Below are 11279 nucleotides of genomic sequence, written 5' to 3' on the forward strand. Positions count from 1 at the left end.
CAAGTGTAGGTTACTCACTGAGCCAGCTTAGATACAGATGCTTGCTTTAGTACTTAGCAAGTTCAGCAGGGTACCATATACTTCTATACATTCCTTGAGTTTGAATTGCAAGGAAGATATAATCATGCATCAAATTTTCAGTTATCCATGAAACTAGAGCAGGATTTCTCAAACTGAGCATTACTGACATTTAAGCCAGGTAATTTTTTGATTATAGGGGGTTGGGGGCAGGGGAGGGAGACCATTCTGTGCCTTGTAGAACGTTTAGCAGGATCTCTGGTCTCCACCTACTAGATGCCAGTAGCAAACACTCTGTTGTAGCAACTCCAACTATTTCCTAACTTGCAAAATGTTCTTTTGCAGTCTAAATTGCACCCCGTTGAGAACCACTGGGTTTGAGCCATTTGTAACCAATGGCTACAAATCACCTGCCAGCTTGTTCCTTCCAGCATGATGTATTCCCTACCCATTTGAAGGAAGACATGGCCCAGGGGACTTAATTTTTTCCTAATGAAATGTGAGTAGGAGTTACATGGTCACTTCCTTGAGGAAGTGTACAATTCTCAAGTCTCTCTCTTTTGCCAAGAATTTATGGAAGCACTTGTAGTTGCTTTCATAGGTCAAAGCAGCCTGAAATACTGTGCCTGGGGGACATCTGCCCTGGGCAATCACTTGGCCCATGGCAGACACTGAATAAACTACAGATAAACCTTTGTTTGATTTTTTTATGTCCCTGAAATTTGGGGGTTGTTTGTTATTTCCACATAAACCAATCTTAACTGGTACAATTCCCTACTCCAAAGTACCATCATTTTAAGTTCAGACAGCTACAACAGTAGCCAAACTGGTCTCCTGTACACATACATGCTCTCCTCCAGTCCAATAGTCAGACTGCCAGATGGGTACTTTTAAAGATGCAAATCCGATCATGCCATTCCTCAGATTATAGCCATTTACTAACTTCGATGACTTGCCATTATATTTAAGAGAAAGTCCAAATTCCTAGTATAATGTACAAAGCTCTGTATAATATGGTCTTCTATTTTGTCTCCAGCCTCATTTTAGACATTAGTCTATGTCTTTATTCCAGGTATATCGATTTTCAGTTCCAGGAAAAACTCAGACCCCACCTCCCTCACATATTTCCTGAGCTTGATATATGCTGTTTTCTTCCTCCTTCTATATCTAGTTAATCCTGATCCTTTCTTCAGAGCTGAAATCCACTGTCACTTCTTCAGAAACAGACTCCTTGATCTTCCCAACTAAGCCAAATCTTCCAATTAAATGATTTCTCTCATAATACTATGCACCCCCCTCTATAGCAAATTTGCTATGGTAATTTTTACCTTAATATTTCAGAGTACATGATTAATGTCTGTTGTTGTCCACTAGATCATAAGCCCTATAAAGTCAGGAGCAATTTTTGCTCATCTTGTTTCCCCTTGTGCCTGTTCCAAGGCCCAGTAGTGACACGTAGCGGATTCCTATCTATATTTGATCATTAAATGCTTTTAAATAACTAATAGCCCCAGTGGTAGGAAAGAAATGTTCAAACCTGGATGTTTCATTTAACCTTGCATGTAGTTTCTAATTACCCAAATGAGATTGTTTTTAAAGCTATAAATCTGTCATATTGCTTGAATGTCTGAATGGATTTGTGGGCCCATAGACATTTAATGGAGCACTCACCTGAAATAATCAACTGGAACCATGAATTCCATTTATTTATAAGAACAAATAAAAGATGACCTTATTGTTATTCTACACTCTATTGTATTGGAGTAAATAATATAACAATTCTGGGCTAGTTGAATTATTAATAACCATTACATATAGTTGGAGAGCACGGGTTCGAAATATATGGCCATGTCCTTTCTCTTTGCTCATTTATTTTGCTTAAGAACAACACTTCCTACCAGTATAATTCCTTTAAATTGTAAAGTCACTTTCATTTCAGCTGATCCTCATAATATCCTTGGTTGAGTTAAGACAGAAAATATATTGCCATTGTGCAAGAAGTAACTATGTCATGGAGAATTTAAACAGTTAAAAAGTCTACGTGAATAGCAGAGTGAAGACATAGACCCGAGGTCTCCTGGCTCCCCCTATAAGATTCCTCATGTACCTGCATGTATCTGTGGTAGGAGAAATTTGGGGTTGACAAAACAAGGGTAGGAGTGGCAAGCTGGAAAGGAAGTCGTGAAAACCCTAAACTTTATGTTATTTTTCCATTTACTAAAACAAAGCTATAAAAACAGTACATTTCGTAAAATGATGTCATATTTCAATGAAAATGATGTTTACCCATGACTAATTTCCATTTATTAAGCATTCATTAGGTGTTTGCTTAGTTAGTATTATTATCATAATTATTTACCAAAACTTAATTCCAAGGCACATTTCAAGATTGCCTCTGCTGCTGTTCCAATTATTTTCTTATATGATAATTTTACATAAAATATTTCAGAGAAAAAGGCAAAATAATAAAAAGAAAAGGCTTCTAGTAGTTAGCTCCATGCAAGCAAATTGGTCAAATTTTATTTGTTGCTTTATAGAAGACAGAAACCCAGAGGTTGCCCCTGTCTTGGGGAGAATCAGTCAGTTGAGACAATAGCCTCCTACATGCAATTTTAGGATAGTTTGTGATTTGCACAGATGACTCGAGATCCAGTGTGGGGAAAAGTTAAGTGGAAGTAAACCAACGTGGTAGAATTCTAGTAAGGAACCCTTAATGCTGAGGCTGAATGACTGTACTATACTAATTTTCCTGTGGACAGCATGATCTAATACAATAGCTTTGAGCTGCAGTGACTCGAATTTGCCATCCAGTGTTGCCATTTATGGCTATATTCAGGCAAATCCCTTGTGGCGCCTGAGTCTCAGGCTGCTTATCTGTAAATGGGATGACAATAAGGCAAAGTACACCTGAAAGGACACAGTGCATGTGAGGAGCTGAGCACCTTGCCTGCCACATGTTAACTGTTACATATATTGCTCTTACTACTACCCTGTGCTGCTGCAGTAGCCCTTGGCAATTACACCAGGTAAATCAGGTATCAACGAAGACATCCTCTATCTGCTGAAACATTGGTCAGTCCTGTGCTGAGCAATGCTTATACTGACAGAATGCACAGGCAGCCACTTCACTCCCAGTGTAGGAGACCCCTGGCAGCCACGCAGGTACCACATGGAGCCCGGGTCTGAGGACAGGTCCTACAGGTGAGTTGAAGGTCAGAGAGGACTGTGCAGACATGTTGTATAGACTTCCCTTTTGTGGTTGTTTTAGGCTTGGGCTGTACAGAAATTTATTATTCTCTGTTGTCCAACTATTTATGTTTTATCACTTACCCATTTCTGCCCAAACAATTCTGTCTCTCTCAACAGGGTCTCAGCAGACTTCCAACAATGTGAGCAACATGAAAGCCAGCCAAGTACACTTGCAAGTTCTGAATAGAGGTAGCATGAGTATAGAAGATATTTCCATCAGTTGCTACCTAGCATTTTCAGGATAGATTTTATGCCTGAAGAGCTCGAATCTCTGAGGAAACATTGTCTGTGAATAGGAGAAATACCATTCCAGTGTAGACAGATGGATCAATGGAATTACAGAAATACCCTACCCATTGACTGAAGTCATACCCAAAGACCTCATATCTTGAGAAATCAACCAAGGAATGGGAAAGAGAGTGGAAGTAATTTTAATTTCATTCTTTCCTTGCACCTGGCCTTTTGTCAGAACTTCACTTACTTTATCCCCCTTAGTAAGAACCATAACATCATCTAAGTCTTAATGCCTTTTTTTTTATAGTAACAGGATTCTACAGATATTAGTTTCATTCAGATTTATTTTTGTGAATATTAAGACTTTTATGTTAATTTGTCATTTAATCACTTAAGAAAAGATGAAGTTTTAGTCCAATCCCAACTTTATTGAGTTGGATCTATGTGTGTGTGTTTAACATCAATTTTTAAAGAGTTGAAAAAAAACCATACGCATTAGGGTTTGGTTGTAGTTTAGCAAATTAAAACATTTTTATTTGTGATTTAGTTTCATATTTCTGTTTGATTTCAAGACACCTTAAAATGAGAATCTTTTTGTGTTCATACAGATCCTACCTATCATCTAGTCCAGACTTCCACCCACAGAAATTCCTTCCACAGTGTTGCTGACAGGTAGCACCCAGGAGCCGCTCGATCACTTTTAGTGCCTGGAAACACATCGCTAGTAGAGATAGCCCAGAGCCTTTTTCATTAGTGTACTGGTTGGTCTTAGTCCTGTCTTCTTGACCTGAACAGAAGCAGTGACTCTCTCTCTCAATACCTGCTGGAGCTAAGAGTAAGAATTCCTTCCTTTCAGTGACTGTATTGGCTGAAAAATTGGAAGTGTTCAAATGTGCCTCAACACATCACCTGTGTAATCAGAGAAAGATACTCCAGAGAGTGCCTGGGGGAGGGGGGTGTGGGGTGGGGAGGTGCATTTAAGGATGGACAAAGCAACAAAGAAGCAAAGCAGTGCACCAAAAAAGTAGCCTATAAACTGAATCTTCAAGTTTCCAACTTTTTGTTATTGCTTTCATTGATTTCAGAATGACCCCCTTATTCCCTTTTGCTTTGTTCCATTTTTCCAAAGTCCTCTTTTCGTTATTGTTATGAATTTGAATTTCCAGTGGGAAATAGTCATTTGTACGCCATGAAGCTGGGTGCCTGGGGAAGGAGGGAGATAAGCCTGGAATACAATCAGCAAGGCTGCCCAACAAGGGAGAAGGAGACACAGAAATTCCTTAACTTCCTGTTAGTGTTAAGAAAGAACAAAATCTAATGATGTATTGTATTGTATGGTGACTAAAATAACATAATAAAACAAAACAAATAATTAAAAAAAAAAAGAAAGAACAAAATCTGAAAGGTCAAACCTCCAAACTGGCCGCAGAAACTGATCCTTAGAGAAATGCCTCCCAATGCAGCAAGAATTAAAACTCAAACAGAACACTTGCGAAAACAGCAGTAATCCTCAGAAGGAAGCGAGACTGGAGCCATAAATCAAAGAGCAATACTAGAAAATGCTACCATAATAAGAAAGAAACAGCAAGATAGCAGAAGGGAGCTGGGGGACTGTGTTTTCCTTTTTGTTGGACACACAAGCTGGGAGTGTGTGCTTTGAGATCTTCCCAAGAGATGAAACAAGAAATCACAGGCTGCCGAGCCACTGGTTGGGAAAGATGAGCATGCTAAGATGAGCAGCAGAGGCACTGCCCAGCTGGGTCTCAGCTTTAGCCCCTCCACAGTGTGAACCTAAAAGCACCCCCCTTCCCCTGCAGTAGCAGGACAACCAGTACAGTTGCCCGCCCTCCCTGATCCTAAACACGCTGCCCTGAGTGCCTTTGGGGGGCACCACTGGGGGTAGAGAAGTAGCCCCAGCATGCCAAGAGCCCAGCGCTGCCAGGATGAATACTTGAATGAGCACAAACCAGGAGGTTTTTGTTTGTTTGTTTGTTTTTTAATGAAATGTAATTAGCATACAATGTTATATTAGTCTCAGGTGTACACCGTATTGATTCAACAATTCTATACCTTACTCAGTGTTCACCAAGATGCATGTAGTCACCATCTCACCAAACATTACTACAGTGTTATTGACTATATTCCCTATGCTGTACTTTTCCATAGTGTTATGCCTCTGTAACCAGGGTGCAGGGATACCAGAGCACCTGGCTCTGGGGGTCCGGAACAGACCAGATTCAGCCACTTGCCACTGACAAGATCCAAAGGCAGAGGGATGAGTGGTGGTCAAAGAAGAAAGGAATTGATTTCAGAGAGGCTGACACCAGGAAGACAGTGGGCTAGTGTGTCTCAAAGACTATCTCCAAAGTGGTCAAAATAGTTCCAGGTTTATATAAGGAAACTGTAGGGCAAAGGTCTGTGAGTACCTGCAGATGGGCAGTACAGCAGGTCAGGTAGATAACTGTCCTGGGGTCAGTCACGTGGGGTCTTGCTGGCTGGGGCAATCCTTATTGCTTAAGGGGTAGAGTTGGTTCCCATCAGGGAATGTTTTACTTGCAGGGTCTTTTCCTAAATTCAGAGATGAGCTGGAAAGAAGAACTTAATTAATTAGAAAGTACAGACTGAGGTCAAAATGGAGGGAGCTGAAGTTCTCTTTCACTTCTTTGCATTCCAACTACACCTGTCATTGTTCTCCACTTATTGGGTGATGTTGGAGTGGCATGGGCATTTTTTAGGATCCAACTAAGGGGAAATTGAGTCAGAAACACATTTAGTTTGGCATATTTATAGTTGTTCAACTGCCATTTTAGTATGTAGCATAGAAACAACTCCTAGGAGCAGTTCAGCAGCTCACTTGCTGAATCAAAAAGCAACACGGCAAAAAGGCACAGGATCCACAGTGTGTTACAAAATGAATGTGTCATTCAGTGCCAGAGAAGAAGTATGTATGTAGCTAAGGGAAACAAGGCTTTATGAGTGAGGAGCTGGAAGCTAGTCTAGGGAAATTCTTGCAAATTGCATAGTTCATATAGCAAATAAGCTTGATATATTTTCTCTAAACTTGAAAGCAATACTATAAATTTAGCTAGCATTACCAAGAGCAATGGGTACAGCAAAGATAAACTCTTCTAAACTATCAAAAAATAAGAAAAAGTAACCTGGATCAAGTTGCTAGAAGAAATATTGAATTGCCTTTCTATTCTCTTTATAGGTAATTATGTTACAAAAGAGATGTCATACAAAGAAGCAATCAAAGAATTTGCAGCTGAAAACATAGAGAAAAGGTATTATAGAAATATGTCAGCATGTTCTTTTTCTAGATTTTATCATTGTTATTCTTGTGTAATTTGTATTTTTTATCATTGATATTCAAAGCTAATTTTGCATTTGCAAATTTTTCTTCATTTTCTTAGAGAGCACACCCCAAATTATTTAGCTTCTGGCCCTACAGAACATATATCCACCTTTGTTTCTGTCATTGTGCTTACTAGTCATCTTTTACCTGAAGCGTGTCTTTGTTGTCTCCTGGGTGGCCAGGGATAAATCTGATTATTCCTAATATTCCCAGCACCTAATGATGTGAGACCTAGCAGTTGTTCAGTATGTTTTTGTTGATTGAAAATCTAATTGATGGGTGTTGGAAAGGAAATGAAGAATGGTGATGCTTTGCTTCAGATAGGAACAATGGGGCTACACCAGGTTGTGGCACCATGTCCAGGCTGAGGGGGGCACAGAGTGCTGGGTAAAGACGAGGAGGATGAAGAAGAACATGCAGAAAAAGTAACTAGCTTATAGAAAAGACTACTAGGGACTTATTTGGGAACAAATGGTAGAAAGATATGAGGCCTAAAATCTATAGCTTTATTTCCTCTGGAGGAGGGAAATAAATTTCTTGCTAGAATTAAACATGATGGTCATAAAGCATTTAGCTTAGTATCAATCTTAGAGTAAGTGGTCAGTAAAAATTAGTCTCCTCTTCCCCACTAATTTTCCTTCAAGAACATGTTTGGGCCCAGAAACTAGAAAGGAATAGAAACCAACAACCCATACATAGGATAGTTTGGGGTTTAAACCTTATTTCAGGTGCAGTGAACAAAAGTGAGAATATGTACCTTCTCCCCATATGAGGGGATGGAGGTGAGTATTAGAACTGATTATTTTGGACTGGAGTAGTTGGAGAGGGAGAAAGGGGCCTGAAGGAAAGGAGAGAGGAGAAACCTGGATCCAGAACCTCACTGGCTTTCAAAGGATGGTGGTTTCTGCTGCCTTTTCACTCCCCTCCAGAGCTGGCCCTTCATACCTGTCCAGGAACAAGATGGGGTGCTTGGCTCAGTCACTCCTGAGGCCCGTTGTCAAAGGGAGCACTTCAAGGAACAGTCTTTAATTGCAGTGCACCTTAATGGATTTTGCATTTAGTCGTGCACATCCGCTCACCCATAATTCCCTCCCCTCCACAGTGGCAGCTCACCCACTTACCAACATTATGGCAATTTTCCCTTCACTGGAAATCTCCCCTAAATGTCTACTTAGGAAGCTCTTTTTTTGATGTCGTTGACATTTTAATAGGAGTAGTTCTGGGTTCTCTGCAGTAGTGAATACTGAAAGCTGAAGAAAATCTGAGAGAAGCTGGCAGGGGCATTCCGTATCCTAAGCCCCATTGTTGAATGCTAAGTAGAAAACAAAAGGATTCAGAGCAGTAATTAAGAAGGGTCCAACACAAAGTTTGAAACAAGTTAGAATTTGAAGAGGCCAGTTGTTCTGAGTAAGCAGTTAGAACCGTGGAGAAGGAGCTGGCTCATACTTGAGTCCTTTAGAGCGTTCATACAGAGTCTATACTGAAGATTTTGCTCATTCCCACTTTTGCACTAAGGCTGAAGCCCATTTGTTAATTTGGCAAATGATGAATCACCATTTATTTGTGAACAAGGGACTTCGGGGAAAAAGTAGGCACAGCCCTTGATACTGAGGAGTTAACAGTCAAATAAGAACAATTTTGGACACAAATTAATAGATGATGGATGTAATCAGGGTCACAGCTGGAACAGATGAAGGGCTATTAGTGTTCCTATGAGATCCAGGCTAATTTGGGCTGGAATGGTCCAGAAAAGGTGTCCTAGTGAGCTGTGATTCCAAGCTTCACGAGGATTAGGTATGAGAGAGAGGGAAAGAGAGAGGAATTGAATCAAAATGGATGGATTCATGGATTCATATGCCAAAACATTCATGTTTTGCCATAATAAATTGGCTCATTTTCCCTTTATGTCTCTCTAGCTTAGAAATGAAAACCGACGTTTGTTTTCTACATCCTGCTCCAAGGAAGGAGAGGGTACTAGGTGGAACTTCTTCCTAGAACATGTGGTTGGGTTGAGAAGGTGCGGACCCTCATATTTGCCACCTCTTTGCAAGCAGGGAAAGCTAGCACAATGTTTGTGTTAAGGTCGCACGTCATACCTCTCAATGTGGAACCAGATCAAAGGTGTTCTGAAATATCTTTCATAAAGACAGAGGTTACACGGAGAGTCTCCTCAGAAGACCAAATGTCTTCCATGCTCTGAGCCGCCTAAAGCCCTGTTTCAGGTGAAATAGTTCCCTACCATTTTGTTTTTTTAAAGGAGTCTATTTAGTTTCAAACAGCAAGGCCACATACAAAGAAAATGGGGAGAGAGAAACTTACTGAAATGCATGCTTTCTAGGCTACCCTCACCTGGGGTTAAATAGGATCAGAAAACGGTAACAAGATAGAATTTGGTCTCTACCTTCATTTGTGCGACAGCATCTCAAGTTCCTTTGGCTGCAGACACCCCCAGGGGATTTCAATGTGTGTTTGTAAGTACTATTCTCCCAACTATGTTTTCCTCATATTTTCCCTTTTTTGTTGTGGCTGCCATCTTGATATCTTCCACCATATCCTTCCCCCAGCCTATGCATTGATGCTCAAATGCCTGCCGCCCTCTGCCATCAATACACGACTAAATTTTCTGGTCTTATATTATATGTCTACATACTGCAAGATCCCCTGTTTATGGGAAAAAGTTGTCATCTCCATGTGGGGTACCATCTTGTTTTACATGCAACACAATCATGGTGTTTCAGAGCTTAAAAAGTTTTACAGCAAAAGACCTTCTCAGTTTTCACATAGCTTTATGGTGTTCCTCTCACTGCAGTCTCCTGGTGGAGAGGTGTAGAAGCTGGGACAAAGACCAATCTGGTTAAAAGACAACTTAGTGTACATTAGGTTTCCCTACTGACCCTGACCCATAGTCAGGTCTGCATTTCTGAACTCTCACTTTCCATTGCTGAGTTCTTTTCCAGGTGGAGTTTTGTTTCCTCTTGCAAATAGGTCTCTAATGGCTTGCCCCACTGTCTTTTAGGCATGCTAGAAATTCCTAAACTTGTAGCAAGTACACAGCTTAGAATAGGCCTTTGGACTCAATATATAGGATGACCTTGCTCTTTGTAACTTTCCCTCAAATAAGTGCCCTTTGCTGGCAGGCAGAAGGAGATACCAATGATTTACTTAACCATAGGTTAGAAATAGAAAAAAAGGGCGCCTGGGTGGCTCAGTTGGTTAAGCGACTGCCTTCGGCTCAGGTCATGATCCTGGAGTCCCGGGATCGAGTCCCACATCGGGCTCCCTGCTCAGCAGAGAGTCTGCTTCTCCTTCTCACCTTCCTCCCTCTCATGCTGTCTCTCATTCTCTCTCTCAAATAAATAAATAAAATCTTAAAAAAAAAAAAAGAAATAGAAAAAAAAATCGGTCAATAATTCTGAAATATGGAATGAATAATGAGTAACACCAAGCTCTTGTTGACCCATTTGCTAGGAGCTCTAGAGCTCTTGTAGGAATTCCGCCATGAAATTTGGGAGCAAAAAAAGGAAAAACTATTATAGCTGTAAAACGTATTTAGTAATTTAATTATAAAGGCACACCAATAATGTAGTGTTAATATTCCCATTAATTTATTTATCAGGACATTCCCTCTTATGAAAGGAGAACAAGGGCTGGCAAATCCAGAAGAACTAAAGGGGAAATTCCAGGAGTAAATATGGGAATCTTTTTGGTGTCTTTGTAATCATGCTTAATGTGATTTTGGTTCATGCTCAATTTCCCTCTTTGTTGAGCTCTGAGCAATCATCATGGACAGAAATGTTACCCTGAAGCTTGTCTATGTGTTATCAGAAGACTAGGAGAGGAAGGCAAATCATGTTGACCTCACTGATCAGAAGAACATGAACTTGAGCATCAGATAGGTTTGGTTTCAGCTCATGGGTTTGTCCTCTTGACTATTTAACTTTGACCAAGTGGCTTAACCTTTTTGTATGTTAGTTTCATCAAGAGTACAATGTGGTAGGGGTGCCTGGGTGGCTCAGTTGGTTAGGGATCTGACTCTTGATCTCAGCTCGGGTCTTGATCTCAGGGTGTGGGCCCAGGCCCTGCACTGGGGCTCCATGCCTAGTGTGGAGCCTACTTAAAAAAAAAAAAAAAAAGAAAAAGAAAAGAAAAGAAAAGAAAGAAAAAAGAGAGAGAGAGAGAAGAGAGAGTACAATGGGGTATTAACATCTATTTCACAATGTTGGTCTCAAAATACTCAATACAGCTATAAAGGGGAGACATTGGTGAGATTTGGGTTTGTATTGCAAAATCTTAGTAAACAGAGTGTGGAAAAATCACCATTTGTAACTGTAAGCAATTTCATTTTCATCAAAGTAGAGGTTTCAACTCTTCCTTCCTTCCTTCCTTCCTTCCTTCCTTCCTTCCTTCCTTCCTTCCTTCCTTC

Source organism: Callorhinus ursinus, unplaced genomic scaffold (assembly GCF_003265705.2).
Source record: "Callorhinus ursinus isolate GAN/ISIS: 27379988/994484 unplaced genomic scaffold, GSC_fseal_2.0 scaffold2, whole genome shotgun sequence".
NCBI classification, from domain to species: Eukaryota; Metazoa; Chordata; class Mammalia; order Carnivora; family Otariidae; genus Callorhinus; species Callorhinus ursinus.